Raw genomic sequence first — 19,891 nt, 5'->3', positions numbered from 1 at the left:
CACCGGATTCTGGGATTGAAACCCAGATTCTGTCCGGTTTCTTGAGGACCCGGATGGGTTCTTATAACCCGGTTTCAACCCACCATATAACCCGGGTTTGATCTTCTCAAACCCAACCCCATATTCAAAAATGTGTTTCTGCTGATTTATTTTATAAAATAAATCAAAATTCAGTTTTTAGTTTTAAAAATTATTTTCTTTTATTCTAAAAATCATTATTTTAATTCTGAAAATTTATTTTAATTCAAAAATAAATCCAAATTATTTAGTTAATTAATTTTAGTTGATAATTAATTATTTAATTAGTCAATTAATTTAAATATTAATTGATTAATTAATTTAATTAGTTATTAATTAATTGATTATATAATTAGATTTAATTATTTATTATTGATTTAAAAATTCTAAAAAAAAAAAAAATAGTTTCGAGCTTTAAAATATTATTGTAAATTATTTTCCAGGCTCGATAATTCTTATAAAATTATTTTCGAGTGTTCGAGCCCTATTATTTAGTTATAAAACGATTCGGAGATCGTTTTAATTCCGAAAAATGTTCAAAAATTCATATTAAATAAACCGTTCGTCCGTTTAATACAAAACGAACGCGTACAGACTCAGAAAAATATTCCGCTTTCATTAAAAATACTTTCGAGACCCAAATCCTTTTTGTTTCGAAAGGTCGTTTGTTTTACAAGTTATTCTGAGTCGATTATTGATCGAAAAATCATATTTTTGACCTGATTTCAGTTTTAAACATATCGAGTCGACCCTTTTGACGAACTGAGTCATATGTGATATGAATTAAGTGATACGTGGATTATGTGCTTACGTGCTATGTGAATTATGTGCATATGTGGATTAAGAGTCCTGTGTTTGTCTGTTATATTTATATGTGGGCTATCGTATGGGTAGACGATAGGGTTTTGACGCGCCGTTCGTCAAGTAATTATCATTTAGACAATTAAAGTTGTATCTTTTAATTATAGATGCGGATCATTCGAGTTGATCAGGACAAGACGTTGGATAAAGAATGAGATGGAATGGTATTGGGCATCTGGCTTCTAGCAATCGCAGGAGCAGCCAGTCAAGTGTTGAAAAGAAGGCGGTGATGTCTTGAGACAGAATGTCCGAATAGATGCGTCTTTGCGAGTGTGACTAACTACTAAAACCCAAAGGCAAGTACCCTAACCTCACTTATCATTCAAGTGACGTTTAATTCGATTCATATTATGCAAGTACCCCTGACTTCACTTATTGTTCAAGTGATATTTATTTTGAAGCTTATTATGCAAGTATTGCTTTCCCTATTCTCAGTTTAGAATCGATAAATGTTTTACATATCGTTGAATTAAATAATTCTGTTTATGCAAGTATTATTCCGCTATTCTATATTCAGAGTAGCTAAGTGATTTTACTTATCCAATTATCGGATTTACAAATGTTTTAGATTTTGAGAAAAGTAATTTGGTTGCGAATATTCCTACCCAAGAAATGGGGGAATAAAAGTTTATAAGGGTGTCGAGTATTATGACCCCATCTCAATAAAATGTTTTTAAGATTGGATGGTTGCGTAAGAGGCCGTGGCGGCGGTCCAGTGTGAGCTATGTGTTATACAGGATATAACACCTTGCTAGGCCGATATGTGCCTTGGGTACCCCTTTGTTTAGTTGGATATGCTTCGGCATACCGGTGTTGCTCCGCGGCTGATCACCGGCGGCAACACACCGTCGTTCGAGGATTCCAATCTAAATTATGATATTGTTTTAATATTCATAGAATAAATGATTTATCAACTGATTCTGTTTTGGATTAAAGTACTGATTCTGTTTTGGATTAAAAATACTGATTCTGTTTTGGATTAAAAGTACTGATTCTGTTTTGGATTAAAAATACTGATTCTATTTTGGATTAAAGTGAATTGTGGTTTTGATTCAGTTTCTTATTTTTGGCTGATACTTACGTTGTTGTTAAATATCAAAGGTGGTATTAGTATAGATGATTGATGTTGACTTCAGTATGGAATGTTGTGAGCATCAAAGTTCGTATTTATATCTAATTTGATATAACAACAAAATAAGTATTAATTTCAAGAGTTCAGTTTTGAGTAAAGTTTACGATTCAATCCATAATCATTGTTTCATGTTAGAATTGTTTACGATATTTCCGTAAACACTGTTTTACGAGTTTTATTCTCGTCAAGATTCAAAGTAGTGCTGAAGCATTTCGCTCAAAAATATCAAAATGGTTTTGAATACAATTAAGGAATCAATTATGGGGTTCCACTACTATAATTTTATGATTCAGCAATTATGATTTTTAAATGTTCTGCGCTGATGCAGATGTCGGTTTTATATCAAAACGACCCTATATATATGCTATAATTAACTTGCTGAGCATTTCTTTCGCTCATACTTGCCTGTTTTTAAATTTAACCTCCAGTGAGGATTAGCTTGCTGTTTAGCTGCGTAATTCGAGGAAGCAAAGAAGAAGCTTTTGGAAGGTGGTTGGTCCAGGGTTTGCGGACTAGTGTAAGTTTTATTGTATAAAGTTGTTTATATTATATTATATTATATTATAGTTGTATATTTTATTTGGGCCTAGTATACTTCATTTCGAAGTTATACTAGTGGGTTTAGTTTTGAGTTGGAAATTATTGAAAAAAAAGATTTAAAAGAAAGTGAAAAATTATTTGTGGAATTTGGATTTCTTGTTTCTAGAACTGTAACCTTAAAAGATCTTGGATTAGTTTGGGGTCATTTATGATAAATATCTTCCGCTGGCATTTATTATTTGATTTAACAGGTTATTTTGGATTGAGGTTTCATAGTGACGACCAAATCTTCTGACCTCAGATTTGGGGGCGTTACAGGTTGGTATCAGAGCTGAGGTTATAGTAAACTAGAAACGAGAGTGTGTAGGAGTGTGTATAGCTATGTGAGGACGCTTGAGCTCATATCGAGTTCCTGTTGGACTATCGAATATAGTACCAACGAGTAAGTTAAGATAGGCAGATTCGTTGGAGATGGTTGTGTTGAGCTGGATGAAACTCCGGAAAGCTGCAAACTTCTTTGGTAAAATTTTCTGAGGCTACTATGTTTCGACGACGATGGAGATTATCGATATCCTTGGAACGTGAAGAAGTGTCTAGAAGTGGGTGACGATTCAACTGGAGAGTTCAAATTGAAGATAAATATTAAGACTTTGGCAATACCTTCTCTTTCTATAATTCCCTTTTGACATCTCTCAAAAGAAGTAATTGTTAGAGGATATATTCCCTAACACTCATTTTCAATCATATATGTGTTTTAAATGTGCTGGAGGCTGTCATGAAGCCTATTCTCAGGTTTTGATAGCTCTGTCAAATTATGATAATTTAACTTCCACTTTTCTTATAGGGTGGATAGTTTCTTAGTGATATGACACCACTTGCTCATTTGGTGCCAGAATTTTGTTCTCCGGACTTCATTTCCTTCAGAAATATCAGCTTTGAAATCTTTTCAGTTTTATTCATTTGATTTTGGATTCTTTTGATTTTCTTTTATTCTGACTGAGATGAACAACCCTAACTATAGGGGACACAAGGTATACCTATCTGTGTGATAGGAGTTGGATGGGACGCCATCACTTGTGTGTGTTGTGAATACATGAAGGTTAACAACCTTTAGTAGTGTCTTAATTTGGACACGCAATACCAAGTTCGTTTGATCATATTGATCTCTCAGTTATTCTTTTATTTCAACAATACTTTTTCTCAAATTCAGATTTTGGTTCCGTCATGGTGTCAAAGTCTCTTCTTTTTGAAATTCTATGATTTTATCATTCCAAATATTCGAAGGTATGCCAATCAAGTTAAGTTGAGTATCCTGTTCAAGTCAAAGTAAGGCGATGTGATGAAATTACGAAGGACGACAGTGGACTGCAATGCGATTAAAATATGAGTGGCATATACCGAAGTCAATCTGTTTCTTTATTTCTCTCTTTATCTATCTTTATTTTCTTCTCTCTATCTTTCTTTCTATTCTTCTTTCTCGCGATCAGTAAAAAGTGATTCTATTGAGGAATTGGTCAAAAGAGGTGAATGGAACAGTAGTGCACGGTGAAGCTCCTATAAAAGTTTTATTATACAAGGAATACAAGATTTATTTGAGATTATGGAAAATTGAGGTTATTTGGAAATGAAAAGTTGGCTAGAAGATCCCTAATGCTCTCTTCTGCTGATTCCGAGGACGGAATCCTTATAAGGGGGGTAGATTGTAATATCCCATATTTTCAAATCTTATTATTATAATTATCTGGAATTATTTATGTGACTTTTAGGTGAATTTCGGTGAATTATCTGATAAGTGGAATTGATGTTTGGGTGTTTAGATGTGACATTATTTGAATATTTGAATTTTTATATGTCCAGAATAAAATATAGATAATTGTGATATTTTTCTGGTAATTTTTGGACTGTTAGATGATTTTATATTAATTTATGAATTATTAATTATTTTCTGAATAATTACCAAAATTATTTTATAAAGCCGGGAATCGTCCGACTTCAACCGTTTTTGCGTTTTTACAACCCGAAACTCTTCCGAAAACTCCTTCCTAACCTAATCTTGTAATTCCGGACATTTTCCGTGTTTTGACTTTTTCGATCCGGATTACGGTTTGACCCGTGCGCGGCCCGACGCAAGATTTTCGATACGATAGTTATTTCGGTAATCAATAAAACCCGTATTCTCGAGAGACGGGATATTTTTACGTTATTTTCGTATATAGTGTTTTATAAAAAGCTCGGTTTTAATAATTATCCAATTCTGGTATTAAATTGTATCGTTAATAGTTACTTAGCGGCTAAGTAATGTATTTTCGGATCCGATATGATCCAATGTGATGCTGGTTATGTGTTTTCGGGATGTCAAATCCCACAAAATTCGTGTTGTATTTTTATAAAATCAATCGTATTTCAAATACCCGGTATTTCTGCATCTTTGCATTATTCGCAAATTTTGGGAATTTTTGATACAAATTTTATATTTTATCGCTTTTAAAATTATTCCCCATAATTATTATTTTGGGGCTTAATTATTTTAATTAGGAGATAAAAACACCCTTATTTGATTTTTGGGGATTTATTTTTCAGTTAATATAAATACCAACAGATTTAATTATTTTATTCATTTTTTTATAAAAATTTCAGAAAATCAAGAACTTGTTCTTGGGGGTGAAATTCTTTCTCAAACTTTGATTGATGATTTTGGACTAACCAGGAAACCAAATCAAACGCTCTACACACCAAAACGATCCTTGTTTCAAGCCCTTTCTGTTGATATCAACATCACAATCTGAGAGTAAGTATTCATGAAAATCGATTTTTGGTGCTTATTCTTGAATTTCGATTTTTGATTTTGGAGGATTGTTGAATGATTCTGAGTTTACGAATAGCTTTAAAATGATCTTTAGAATCGATTTGAGTGTTTGGTTGAAATGTTTTAGTCCAAGAACGATTAAACCGAGTTCTTGTTTTTCCTTGATTTTGATTTTGTTTTTCTGAATTGTTTGATGATGATTTAAAGTTATTGTCGATTGTAATGAATTGGGGATGATTTAAGCTTCATTTTCGTACCTGGTTCGTTGGATTTGGTGTTGAATTGGGTAAAAACCCATGTTGCCGGAAAGAGCTTGAAGCTCGCCGGTTTGTATGGTGTTTTGGCCGGAACTCGGGATCTCCGAGTTGTTTGTGGATGATTTCGGTTGGAACGTACTGCCTCGGCTGCCAGGAACCTATTAATCTGTTAACATCAGGCTGAACGAGCCGTTTAAGCCCAACCGGAGCTCGCCGGCAACCATAAAAGCCACCGGATTCTGGGATTGAAACCCAGATTCTGTCCGGTTTCTTGAGGACCCGGATGGGTTCTTATAACCCGGTTTCAACCCACCATATAACCCGGGTTTGATCTTCTCAAACCCAACCCCATATTCAAAAATGTGTTTCTGCTGATTTATTTTATAAAATAAATCAAAATTCAGTTTTTAGTTTTAAAAATTATTTTCTTTTATTCTAAAAATCATTATTTTAATTCTGAAAATTTATTTTAATTCAAAAATAAATCCAAATTATTTAGTTAATTAATTTTAGTTGATAATTAATTATTTAATTAGTCAATTAATTTAAATATTAATTGATTAATTAATTTAATTAGTTATTAATTAATTGATTATATAATTAGATTTAATTATTTATTATTGATTTAAAAATTCTAAAAAAAAAAAAAATAGTTTCGAGCTTTAAAATATTATTGTAAATTATTTTCCAGGCTCGATAATTCTTATAAAATTATTTTCGAGTGTTCGAGCCCTATTATTTAGTTATAAAACGATTCGGAGATCGTTTTAATTCCGAAAAATGTTCAAAAATTCATATTAAATAAACCGTTCGTCCGTTTAACACAAAACGAACGCGTACAGACTCAGAAAAATATTCCGCTTTCATTAAAAATACTTTCGAGACCCAAATCCTTTTTGTTTCGAAAGGTCGTTTGTTTTACAAGTTATTCTGAGTCGATTATTGATCGAAAAATCATATTTTTGACCTGATTTCAGTTTTAAACATATCGAGTCGACCCTTTTGACGAACTGAGTCATATGTGATATGAATTAAGTGATACGTGGATTATGTGCTTACGTGCTATGTGAATTATGTGCATATGTGGATTAAGAGTCCTGTGTTTGTCTGTTATATTTATATGTGGGCTATCGTATGGGTAGACGATAGGGTTTTGACGCGCCGTTCGTCAAGTAATTATCATTTAGACAATTAAAGTTGTATCTTTTAATTATAGATGCGGATCATTCGAGTTGATCAGGACAAGACGTTGGATAAAGAATGAGATGGAATGGTATTGGGCATCTGGCTTCTAGCAATCGCAGGAGCAGCCAGTCAAGTGTTGAAAAGAAGGCGGTGATGTCTTGAGACAGAATGTCCGAATAGATGCGTCTTTGCGAGTGTGACTAACTACTAAAACCCAAAGGCAAGTACCCTAACCTCACTTATCATTCAAGTGACGTTTAATTCGATTCATATTATGCAAGTACCCCTGACTTCACTTATTGTTCAAGTGATATTTATTTTGAAGCTTATTATGCAAGTATTGCTTTCCCTATTCTCAGTTTAGAATCGATAAATGTTTTACATATCGTTGAATTAAATAATTCTGTTTATGCAAGTATTATTCCGCTATTCTATATTCAGAGTAGCTAAGTGATTTTACTTATCCAATTATCGGATTTACAAATGTTTTAGATTTTGAGAAAAGTAATTTGGTTGCGAATATTCCTACCCAAGAAATGGGGGAATAAAAGTTTATAAGGGTGTCGAGTATTATGACCCCATCTCAATAAAATGTTTTTAAGATTGGATGGTTGCGTAAGAGGCCGTGGCGGCGGTCCAGTGTGAGCTATGTGTTATACAGGATATAACACCTTGCTAGGCCGATATGTGCCTTGGGTACCCCTTTGTTTAGTTGGATATGCTTCGGCATACCGGTGTTGCTCCGCGGCTGATCACCGGCGGCAACACACCGTCGTTCGAGGATTCCAATCTAAATTATGATATTGTTTTAATATTCATAGAATAAATGATTTATCAACTGATTCTGTTTTGGATTAAAGTACTGATTCTGTTTTGGATTAAAAATACTGATTCTGTTTTGGATTAAAAGTACTGATTCTGTTTTGGATTAAAAATACTGATTCTATTTTGGATTAAAGTGAATTGTGGTTTTGATTCAGTTTCTTATTTTTGGCTGATACTTACGTTGTTGTTAAATATCAAAGGTGGTATTAGTATAGATGATTGATGTTGACTTCAGTATGGAATGTTGTGAGCATCAAAGTTCGTATTTATATCTAATTTGATATAACAACAAAATAAGTATTAATTTCAAGAGTTCAGTTTTGAGTAAAGTTTACGATTCAATCCATAATCATTGTTTCATGTTAGAATTGTTTACGATATTTCCGTAAACACTGTTTTACGAGTTTTATTCTCGTCAAGATTCAAAGTAGTGCTGAAGCATTTCGCTCAAAAATATCAAAATGGTTTTGAATACAATTAAGGAATCAATTATGGGGTTCCACTACTATAATTTTATGATTCAGCAATTATGATTTTTAAATGTTCTGCGCTGATGCAGATGTCGGTTTTATATCAAAACGACCCTATATATATGCTATAATTAACTTGCTGAGCATTTCTTTCGCTCATACTTGCCTGTTTTTAAATTTAACCTCCAGTGAGGATTAGCTTGCTGTTTAGCTGCGTAATTCGAGGAAGCAAAGAAGAAGCTTTTGGAAGGTGGTTGGTCCAGGGTTTGCGGACTAGTGTAAGTTTTATTGTATAAAGTTGTTTATATTATATTATATTATATTATAGTTGTATATTTTATTTGGGCCTAGTATACTTCATTTCGAAGTTATACTAGTGGGTTTAGTTTTGAGTTGGAAATTATTGAAAAAAAAGATTTAAAAGAAAGTGAAAAATTATTTGTGGAATTTGGATTTCTTGTTTCTAGAACTGTAACCTTAAAAGATCTTGGATTAGTTTGGGGTCATTTATGATAAATATCTTCCGCTGGCATTTATTATTTGATTTAACAGGTTATTTTGGATTGAGGTTTCATAGTGACGACCAAATCTTCTGACCTCAGATTTGGGGGCGTTACAACCGGTGCATACTTCTGACAGCGGTCACACTTCTTCACATATTCTTTGGCATCAGCCATCATTTCTGGCCAATAGAAGCCTAAACGGGCTATCTTATGGGCTAATGCTCTGCCCCCCAAGTGTTGTCCACAAACACCTTCATGTACTTCTTCAAGAGCCAAGCGTGCCTCATCGGGCCTGAGACACCTTAAGTAAGGAACCACAAAAGATCTTTTATACAGAATCCCATCTATCAAAGAGTACCTTAGTGCTCGAACAACCAACTTCCGTGCTTCAGTAGCATTGTTTGGCAACCAACCGGTTTGAATATGAGCCTTAATGGGATCTATCCATGACGTCCCCAGGCCTATAGGAGCCACAAGCTTAACATTAATGCTCCGCGTTTTTAAAACGCGAAAGTATACACTTCCAGAACTTTCTTCTATCTCAGATGAAGCAAACTTTGATAATGCATCTGCCTTAGCATTTTCCTCCTTTGGAATGTGCTCAACATGACATTCATCGAATTGGGTCATCACATCCCTTACTAGGCGGACATACTTAGCCATCGTATCATCCCTTACCTTAAACTCTCCCTTTACCTGGGATATGACCAGCTTCGAGTCTCCACGGACTTTTAAGTTCTTGACTCTAAGTGTCCCTGCTAATCCAAGACCAGCTATCAGAGCTTCATATTCTGCCTCATTGTTTGTGGTTGGGAAGTCTAACTTCATGGCATACTCAATCAAGAACCCATCAGGGCTTTGTAAAACCAAACCTGCCCCACTTAAATTTGTTTTTGATGCTCCATCAAAATAGAGAACCCAATATTCTTTCTCCTTATCATCCTTTTCTTTGTCCCCCTTATCAACTTCCTTGTCTTGAGGTATGGTATCTTCCTACCCCTCGAATTCTTGGTTGGGTATGGTACATTCCACCATGAAGTCAGCCAATGTATGGGCTTTTATTGCCGTTCGTGGCTTATACTTGATGTCGAATTCTCCCAGCTCTATTGCCCACTTAATCAACCTCCCACTAGCCTTGAGACTATGAATGATATTTCTCAGGGGCTGATTTGTTAGCACCTCAATTTGATGAGCCTGAAAGTAAGGACCTAACTTTCTTGAAGCCATCACCAAAGCTAAAGCAAACTTCTAATTAGTTGAATAATTCAACTCAGCTCCATGCAGAATTTTGCTGACATAATATACGGGTTTCTGGATTTTCAGTTCCTCATTAACCAATACAGCGCTCAAGGCACTCTCTGAAACGGCCAAGTACAAGTATAAGACTTCATTCAAAGCTGGTTTGGCCAACAACGGGGCCTGGGCCATATATTTCTTTAATTCCTCGAATGCCTTCTGGCTTTTCTCACTCCATACAAAATCCTTAACCTTCTTTAAGGACTTGAAGAACGACAAACACTTGTCCTCAGACTTTGAGATAAATCGTCCCAATGCAGCAACCCTTCCAGTGAGCTTCTGAACGTCTTTGACAGTTTTTAGTGGCTCCATGTCCAGGATTGCCTTTATTTTATCGGGGTTGGCCTCGATCCCTCTCTTGGAGACCATGAATCCTAAAAATTTTCCAGATCCAACTCTGAAAGCACACTTCATAGGATTTAACATCATCTTGTGGTACCTCAGGACCTCGAAAGCTTCCCTCAAATGGGTTATATGATCAGTCATTACTAGACTCTTGACTAACACGTCATCAACATAGACTTCCATAGTCTTGCCAATAAGTTCCTTAAAAATTTTATTTACCAACCTTTGATAGGTGGCTCCTGTATTCTTGAGACCAAATGCCATAACAAGATAACAATAAACACCAAAGTCAGTGATGAATGATACCTTTGGAATGTCGTTCTTATGCATCTTGATCTGATTGTATCCACTAAATCCATCCATGAAGCTCAGCATCTCATGCCCAGTAGTGGCATCTATCAAAGTATCGATCCTCGGTAACGGGAAACAGTCCTTAGGACATGCATCATTTAGATCAGCGAAGTCCACACACATCCTCCATTTTCCATTGGCCTTCTTCACCATTATAGGGTTTGCTAACCACTCCGTAAATTGAATCTCCTCAATGAAACCAGCCTCTAAGACCTTCTCCACTTCCTATTTTATAGCTTCTTGCCTTTCTGGAGCAAAACTTCTTTTCTTTTGTTTCACTTTCTTCCGATTTGGGTCCACATTCAGCTTGTGAGTAATCAGTTCCGGGTCTATGCCTGGCACATCACTATTTTCTTGCAAAAATTTCACCAACTTCCCTCTAAGAGGCTCCTCGAGCGTGGCTCCAATAAAAGTCACCTTCTCAGGATCTTCGGGGGCTAAAGGAATTGATTCCAAGTCTTCTGTTGGCTTTCCTCTTTTCTCATCATTCTCTCGGATATCCAGATCTTCAATAGGAAGAACCTGCCCCCCAACTCCATCTGCCCTCAAAGAGGCCACATAACAGCTTCTAGCCATTTTTTGATCTCCTCTCTCTTCTCCGATCCCATCCCGGGTGGGAAACTTCATAACTGAATGGTAGGAAGAAGGGACTATCTTGAAGGCGTGTATCCTTGTTCTTTCCATGATAGCGTTGTAAGTCGAACTAGCCTTCACCTCCACGAAGTCCAATATCTGAGTTGCTTGCCTTGGTTCCTGTCCTATGGTTGTTGGCAACTTGATTATCCCTTCTACGGGTCACAACACTCCCGCAAATCCATACATCGGCATGTCGGTTGGGGTCAATTGGGAGTCGTTATATCCCATCCTCAAAAAGGTATCATGGAGCAAGATATCCACTGAAGCACCATTATCCACAAGGACCCTTCTTACTGGGTTGTTCCCTATTATCGGGGTTATAACCAACGGGTCATCGTGGGGAAATTTCACACCCTCCAGATCAGAATTATCAAAAGACATTGTTACTCCTGTCCTGGCCCTCTTCGGGGCTTCCCCAACAATATGCATAACTTCTCGGGAATACGCTTTCCTGGAGTTCTTGGATAACCCAGCAGCAGTTGGTTCTCTAAAAATTGTGTTTATCACAGGCCCTCGGGGTCATGGTCCTCCGATGATTTTATTTATCACCGGTCCCCTAGGCTGGGGATTCCGCCCCTGATCGTCTTGGTCCCTCCTATGATCTTCAAAGTTCTTTCTTCCATTGTTATTCCTATCTCCTCCATCTCCAGTGTACTTGTTCAACCTCCCTCTTCTAATAAGGAACTCAATTTCATCTTTCGGTTTCCTACACTCATCGGTGTCATGACCAACATCCTTGTGAAATCTACAATAATTGCTCTTATCTAACTTGGCAGGGTCGGCCTTCAAGGGCTTAGGCCAACAAATATCTCGATCTTTCTCGATTTCCATTAAAATTTGGCTCCTTGGAGCATTCAGCTTACCATACTCCGTAAATTTTTGTCCAGGTCCTCCTCTCTTGGGAGTTGAGTCAGGATTTTGCTCAGTTCTAGGATACTTGTCCTTAGCGATGTATTCCAGATCGGTCTTCCGCTTCCTGCCTCCAGCGGGCCCGTTGCTCATGACTGTTTTTCTCATACTCTCTTCGACCTTGATATACTTCCCTACCCTATCTTAGAGCTGCATCATGCTTTCAGGAGGCGTTTGGCCAAGGACATCTTGAAAAACTCATCCCTAGTTCCCTGTTGCAGTGCTATCGTGGCTACCTTGTCATCAAGGTCCGGGACTTTTAAAGCTTCCTTTGTGAAACGATCCAGGTAGTCTCTCAAGGATTCCTTCGCTCCCTGCACAATGCTCATGAGGGATGCTGAACTTTTCTCATGCACTCTCCCACTGATGAACTGTTTAATAAAAGCCTGACTTAATTCTCTGAACGACCCAATAGAGTTTGGGGGCAAACGACTATACCACCTTTGAGCCATACCCGACAGGGTTTGAGGAAAGGCCTGACACTTAATAGCATCATTCACGGGCTGCAATAGTAGTGCATTAGAGAATGTCCTAACATGATTAGCGGGATCTCCCGTGCCATCATAAGCTTTGATAGTTGGCATCTTGAACTTCCTTGAGATATGGGAATTCATTATTTCTTCAGTGAAGGACGGAGTAGGATCATCAGGATCTCCAAGGGGAAGAAGATTGCTTAGATCAGCCCTTGGGACAACATCCCATCTCCGTATCGGACCATCCAGGTCTATGATAGGTGGAGGATTTCTCCCCCTAGGAGGTAGTGGGGGTCTAGTGGTCTGGTACGCCTCCAAGTCGCACTTCAGCCTTTGAATCTCAACCTCGTGAGCCCTGATCCTTTCCTGCACTTCTTGGGGATTCGTCCCTTGTTTGCTCCTAGGACGTTGGCTACCATCAGCCATCGGCTCTTTGCCAGCACGTCTCCTTCTTGGGGCTATTTCATCATCCAAAAATTCGGAGTCTCTCTCAGTATAAGGGCCAGAAAATTCCTGATCCTTAGGGATAGGAGCCAAACCCCGTATGTAGGGGAGCGATCGCCCTCGTTCTTCACTCCGTCCAGCATGTCCACTTCCTCCAACCTCGGAGTAAATGGGCATCCCATAAGGGGGGTTAGTAGTCACAACAGTTGAATATTCGTACCCAATGGGTCGAGAATTCACAGGTGCATGTAGTTGTTAAACTTGGGGATTCGTACCTTGAATGGCCGAGGGAATCGTCGCTTGTGGTTGAGGTTGAGTTACCCTTATCTGGGCTTCTCCCTGGGTGGCTGCATAAGTTGAATGAGGAGGTACCTCCATGGTTGACGAAATCACTTGGGTTGTCCCCGATGGTGTTCCTTCCTCAAGATCTCTAATTGTTCTCCGTTTCTTCGCCATGGTTGTTGTTGTGCTTTCCCACAGACGGCGCCAAATGTTATGGATTAAAAACTAAGGTATATAATTGTTGTATTTATTATTAAGGAACGTGAGCTTCGAGGCTCGATTTGACTGCTCTTGTGTTTCGTCACTCAATCTACCTTAACAAGATGCCTACATACCTTGCTGATTGCCAAGGATCAAGTAAAAAAATGTAGTTCTGATTTGTGGGGTGAGACCCCTTATATAGATATTGGTGGTCCTTGAATTGGACTTGGTATAGGAGACTTGGTAGCCAAGTCTCCGAATTAGAATGGACTTTGGAGTCCTAAATAGTAGGAAACTGATTCCTTATCCTTCTAGGTCCCTTAAAGGCTAATCTGCAAGGATTTATGTCCTTATGGGGACTCTTCTCAATAGCTGATTTTTCCCATATTAATTAATTATGAAATTAATTAATATTCAGTGTTTTTTGGGCCTTCTTTGTTTCATCAGGCCTGATCCGGTCCATCAGGCCTGATCAATGTGTTAACCTTTTTGGTCTGAATGTCATACATCTTCTTATTGGGCCTAGTAGCCCAAATCATGTATAATTAATGTAATATTTAATTACACAATCAGGAATTATTTATCCATATCAGATTTAATTATTTATAATTTATTTTAATTATTATTTATGGGTTTAATTAATTAATTAATTCATTTAATCTATAATTAGTTAAGTAAAATGTAATTATTTATAATTAAGCCAAACAATGATTTAAAAATTATTTTGAGGTTTTAAAAATTATATAAGGTTATTTAAAATTCAATAATATTATTATTAATTGAATTATCATTGTTTTATTCATAATAAATAGACCGTTCGTCTGTTTAATACGAAACGAACACGTCTAGACTCAGAAAAATATTCCGCTTCTATTAAAAATACTTTTGAGACCTAATTACTTTTATATCGAAAGGTCTTTGTTTTATTAATCATTTTAAGTCGATTATTGATCGATAAATATTGTCTTGACCCGGTTTCAGTTCTAGAAGTCTCGAGTCCAACCTTTTAACGATTGGACTTATGTGTTATATGATTTATATATAACTACGTGTTATATGAATAACATGATTATATGCCTTGTGTGTACGAGTTATGTGAATTATGAGTCAACGTCTTTTAAACGTACCTGATCAGAATATGATCCTTATCCGTTATTATTGGGTGGGTAGACAATATGAATAACTGTATGATGGACAATTATACGTTGTCAGTTAATTGAAATAGTATATTTTATTATAGATACACATAATTCGAGATATTCAAAGCCAGACAGTGATAGTAGAAGTAAATCTTGATGGTGTGGGGGTATTGAGACAAGTGAGTACATAATAGAGATAAACAGAGAATGGCGATTAATAAGAAAGGTCAGATAGCCTGTCAATGAGAATACAGATATACCAGAACTGAGTGATATGGCAGATAGTTAAAGGTCAGAGGGTTATCTATTGAGGCAAGTATTTCTAAACTCTCTTCTAAAATATTGCAAATATTTCTTCATTCCTATTCTAAGTTTAGAATAGTTAAATGTTTTTATATTTCGCTGCAATTACTCTTATTTATGCAAGTATCTTTTTGATCTTGTTCCTTGATTATCGATTGATCTCTTGAGCAAATACCCATTATTTCGGATTATTTGCGAACCCTGAATTGGGAGGTTTTGAAATCAAAGTGATTTCACATCAAAATACTCTATGGACTGGATGGTCACGATGAGGCCCAGGAATGAGCTGGACCCTAAGGGCAAGAGATGGCTAGTCCCTTGATTATTAGGCCATAGTGCCTGGGTACCCTATATGTTGGTGGGTCTATGCAGTTGGGTATAGATCCATACTATATCCTGACTGATCAGCAGGTTATAGGCCATATGTTGGTTTCTAGTGTCCAGTCTAATTTATTGTTGATCTCCATTAACGACATTCCTTCTTGAATACTTTATGATTACAAAATCAAACAAAGATTTGATTCAAAAAGATGAATAAGTGAAACGTTCACTGTTTTTTTACAAGAAAAATATGATTTATGATTAAAGGCCAATGAGGGCCGATGTTTTATTCGCTCAATTATTTTAAATAGATAAAGATGTTTTGAAGTCATTCAAAAAATCGTTTCCAGAAGTGTCTTTGATCTGATACCTGGAAACCATTTATGATACTTGATGGGCATTTTTGGCTCACTCTTACTTTGTGAAATCCTATTTCTTGCAGTATCAAATGAGGGCAAAAGTGAATAGCTTTCAATAGACAGCAAAGGTGAAGAGATTCCAGCTGAAGGGGATTTGGAGGTGTCAGGGTGATCAATACGAGGAAATTAGTAAAGAGGTAATGAAATTGTATTTAGATATTGTAATTTTAGAAGGTTAGATTCTTGTTTCATACCATAACCTATAAATGATCCGGAATAATAAGGGTTTATCTGTATATTTGTTTTAATATACAGGTTTATATTATTTAAAGTTGACTAGTGACACCCAATCCTGACCCCGGATTTGGGGATGTTACAGTTGGCATCAGAGCCACAAGTTATTGGTCCCTGAAATAAGAATAGGTGAAGTAAATAGGATTGACAAGTCATATAAGATAAGAAAGATCCTAGGTATACTCATTTTGAGTTCAAATTGAGTGTGAGTTAAGATTAGCAGATCCGATATGGATTAGTAAGATAAGATGTTGTTAAAATAAGTAGAAGGAGAATATATTGACACTATGGATATATTGAGTTCCTAGATCCTATGGTTGCGAAGAGTCGACAGCTCGATGGTGAATGGGTAAATTACCCTGCTTTTCATATGGTTTAAAGAAAAAGGATATTAATTGACGTGAGAAGTTCGTATAAGGAAAGATAGAAAAGTTTTAGTATGAGCTAATTTAGAATTGCGTAGTAGGTCAAGCTCCAGGCTGGAGGCAACGAGTTGATTGAAGCTAACGAAGAGTCAACGTCGTAAGTTTAAAGGCACCACTGTGGAAATTTATAATTTTACGAATATCAATAACAAGTATTACGAAGAGATCAAATACTGTGAAGTCAATGTGGGAACTCAAGGTTGTCATGAGTGAACCGTATCCCGCCTGTTTCTAAACTGATTCCGGGACGGAATCCTTTTAAGGGGGAAGACTGTAAAAACCCAAAATTTTCACATTGATTAAATACCTTTATGAATAGTAACCTTGCGGATTAATAAAAACTTTTGAGACCACACCATATACGAGTTTTTAATTTAAGTTTCCGAGTTCATATTGTGGTTATACGTACTAAATGAGTGTATGCAAAAGTCGTTAGTTTTCGAAGAAACCTAATAGTCCAAATGATATTATTTACGAGCCATCGAGGAATAAGATAATTATACTAAGACCAAGAAAATCTTGAGAATTATAATTTCATAACTCGTAACCAGTATGAGAAATGGAAATGGTAATGGTTTACGATAAGCGGAATTATTCGACGTAGCATTTACGGGAATTGATTTAAACGTACGTGAACGAATGCGAGATAATGTAGGATGGCAAGGAATCAAGTGATAACCTAGGAAAACTAAGTATTTATAAATTTATCCAACAAGTAATAAATTAGGAAGCTAGTTACAAAATAAATAAATAACAAATTTCAATAAACATTAATTCAAGGAGCTTATCATGCAAGCTTTGACAAATGAGACACCTAGCTAAGCCTAGCCTTTGAAAATAGGATGCATCTTGTCCTACATACTTTATATATTCACAAGAAACCTATTTCCACCACATTTCCAAGAAGCAAGCAAGGCAATTCTCTCTCTCTCTCTCCAAAAACTCAATGCTGATTTTCAAAAATACTATGGAAAGAAAAATTGATATCTCCTGATCTACTCATTCAACAATTACCAAATTTTAACCAACGCTTCCTCATATCATTTATAAGATACGTTCAAAATTTCATGGCCATTGGATTAGTATAGCATAGTCAAATCCTTGCTCAAAATTGGTGGTGAATAGTAACTCCGAAAATCTCTTTTTATTTTCATGATTTTCATGGCATGATTTAGGATCCTTAAGCACAATCAATCCCTCCCAAGGTTCAACCATAAATAAGAGAACCTCCCAAGCTACCAAGAAAGGTATAAATCTTCATCCAAACTTTGTTTAAGTTTTAAGTTTCAAGAAAAGTATGGATCTTGGATATAAGTATAGTTTTGATGATTGATTTGATATTATCTTGATATTTAGTTAATTAGTTTTAAGGTTGATGATTGTTGCCTCAAGAATATGATGTTCTTTAGAGGAGTTAGTGTTGAGATAATGATTTGATGGTTGTTGATGGTGGTATAATGATTTAAGATGTAAACGAAACTCGGATCGTAATCGTAACCTCGTTAAAATAAACAAAACTCAACATAAGTTTCTGCAGAAGTTCCCGAAAGTATAAATTGTAGTTTCTTGAAAAGTGAGACTTAATTATAATATAAAATGTTATGAGGATCGTTTAGGCGCTTGAATCGCTTGATTTCAATTTACGGATCAAAAGTTATGACCGTTTTAGTAAAAGTGATTTACGCAACAAAAACTGCTACAAATTACGAACTTTATAAATAGAAATGATCGATTTAAAAATATTTAAAAATATTTAAAATCATGAAATATTTACAGAGAGTAAAAAATAGAGTTTATTAACTGCCATAAAAATTTCAAGTAAAAATATTGATTTTTCAATTTTATAAAAATGTCGGAGCCGAGGTCGTGCAGAGTACGAACATAAAAAACAAACCCCTGTTGGAAACTGCCACTTCGGGATTTTCACCCCTGTTACCAGAATTTTTTTCAAATAATGTTTTCTAAATTTTTTCTAGATCGAGCACGCAAAAATGGTGCATCAATTGAGTTAACGGTTTGAGAGATATCAACTTTTAGTGAAAGCGGTTTGAATAGTGTTATGCCCAAATGTTGGTATAAACAATATTCAGATTAAGACTGATAAAATAGGTAAAATTGAAGGAGAAACGCCTAAAAACTAGGAAAGGATAAGATTAACTTTCCATAAACAGATGGCACGCCCTAAGAACGCGCTGCATTGGTTAAACAGTTGAGTGGCCCGTGACCGTTTTGCCTTAAAGGCGCGCCCTTGAACATGACGAGGCGCGTCCAATCTTTGAAAAAAGATAGATGAGTGGCTTAATTGGAGTCTGTCCTATAGTGAGCCTTAGGGCGCGCCCTAGGTAAGGAAGGCTCCTTGGGTGGATCATTTGGACATGATTACTTCGACATGTCCATACTGTGGCTTGGGCAGAATTAAAGTCAGCCCCAAAGATGAATAGTTTAGGGCGCGCCTTATGATGTAAAATGGTATGAGAAACCAAAAGCTGGTGATACAGGGCGGCGCCAACATACAGAGATGTTAGGGCGCGCCTTGAATTTCTACTTGGACATAAGTATAGCTTTTATGTGCTGATTAGGTGGATTCTCTAGAAGGCTCAAGGAAGATGGAGATTATTATTACTAACCTACTTGATGCAGGTACTCTATTGAGGAACTCCTTCCTGTAGCATATCTATAGGAAAGGCGGTGTCCGTGGTCAGAGACCTCCAGGGGTATGCCTGGACTGAAGGCCTCCTCCTGTAGTCAATGGGTGTCCTCATTGGGGATGTTGGGTGAAATCTGGTGTGTGCTTTGGGAGCTGTAACACCCCCAGATCCGGGGTCGGGGATCCGGGTCGTCACGGTCTTTCTTTCCACAATAACACTTCACTTAATTAATAATAAACAACCTTATGCTGTGACCCCACACTAACACACACCACAACCCGTTATAGTCTCAGAGATGAAATTCAAATAAGTACAAGTCTTTGAATCCACAATTTAAAAGTTATTACAACCCAAAACGATTACTTGATAAATTTACAGTTAATTGCCATTATCTGCCACAAGTTATAATTATACATAATTGATTCTCAAAAGTAGATGGTCTGATCTACAATAGATCTACCTCTGCAGCTATAGCAGCTACGACATCATCGGGAAGACGAGGGACGCTTCCCACGCGCTTGCGCTGGGTCTGCTGGAGTCTGGCCATCCTTCCTAACTGTTGTTGTGTGATGAAGAAATAAAGCAAGAGTGAGCCTTACAGCTCGCAAGATAATACATAGTGATAACAATAATATAAGTATCTAAATGGATACTTACTAGAATCTTTATCGTGAGTAAGGTAATTACTTACTGGATATAAGTTTTAAAACAAGGGATGAAGTTACCAAATACTTCACTATACTTATATCATTTATAAAGCTACTTGAACTACCACTGTTCAAAGTATAATAAAATTCACGAGGTCATCCCATAGATGAGACCACAAATAAAACTTGAAAATATTTGATCTTTGAAATATTTTGAAAAG

The sequence above is a fragment of the Apium graveolens genome, chromosome 3 (assembly GCF_009905375.1).
Source record: "Apium graveolens cultivar Ventura chromosome 3, ASM990537v1, whole genome shotgun sequence".
NCBI lineage: Eukaryota > Viridiplantae > Streptophyta > Magnoliopsida > Apiales > Apiaceae > Apium > Apium graveolens.
This window is presented reverse-complemented; position numbering follows the sequence as displayed.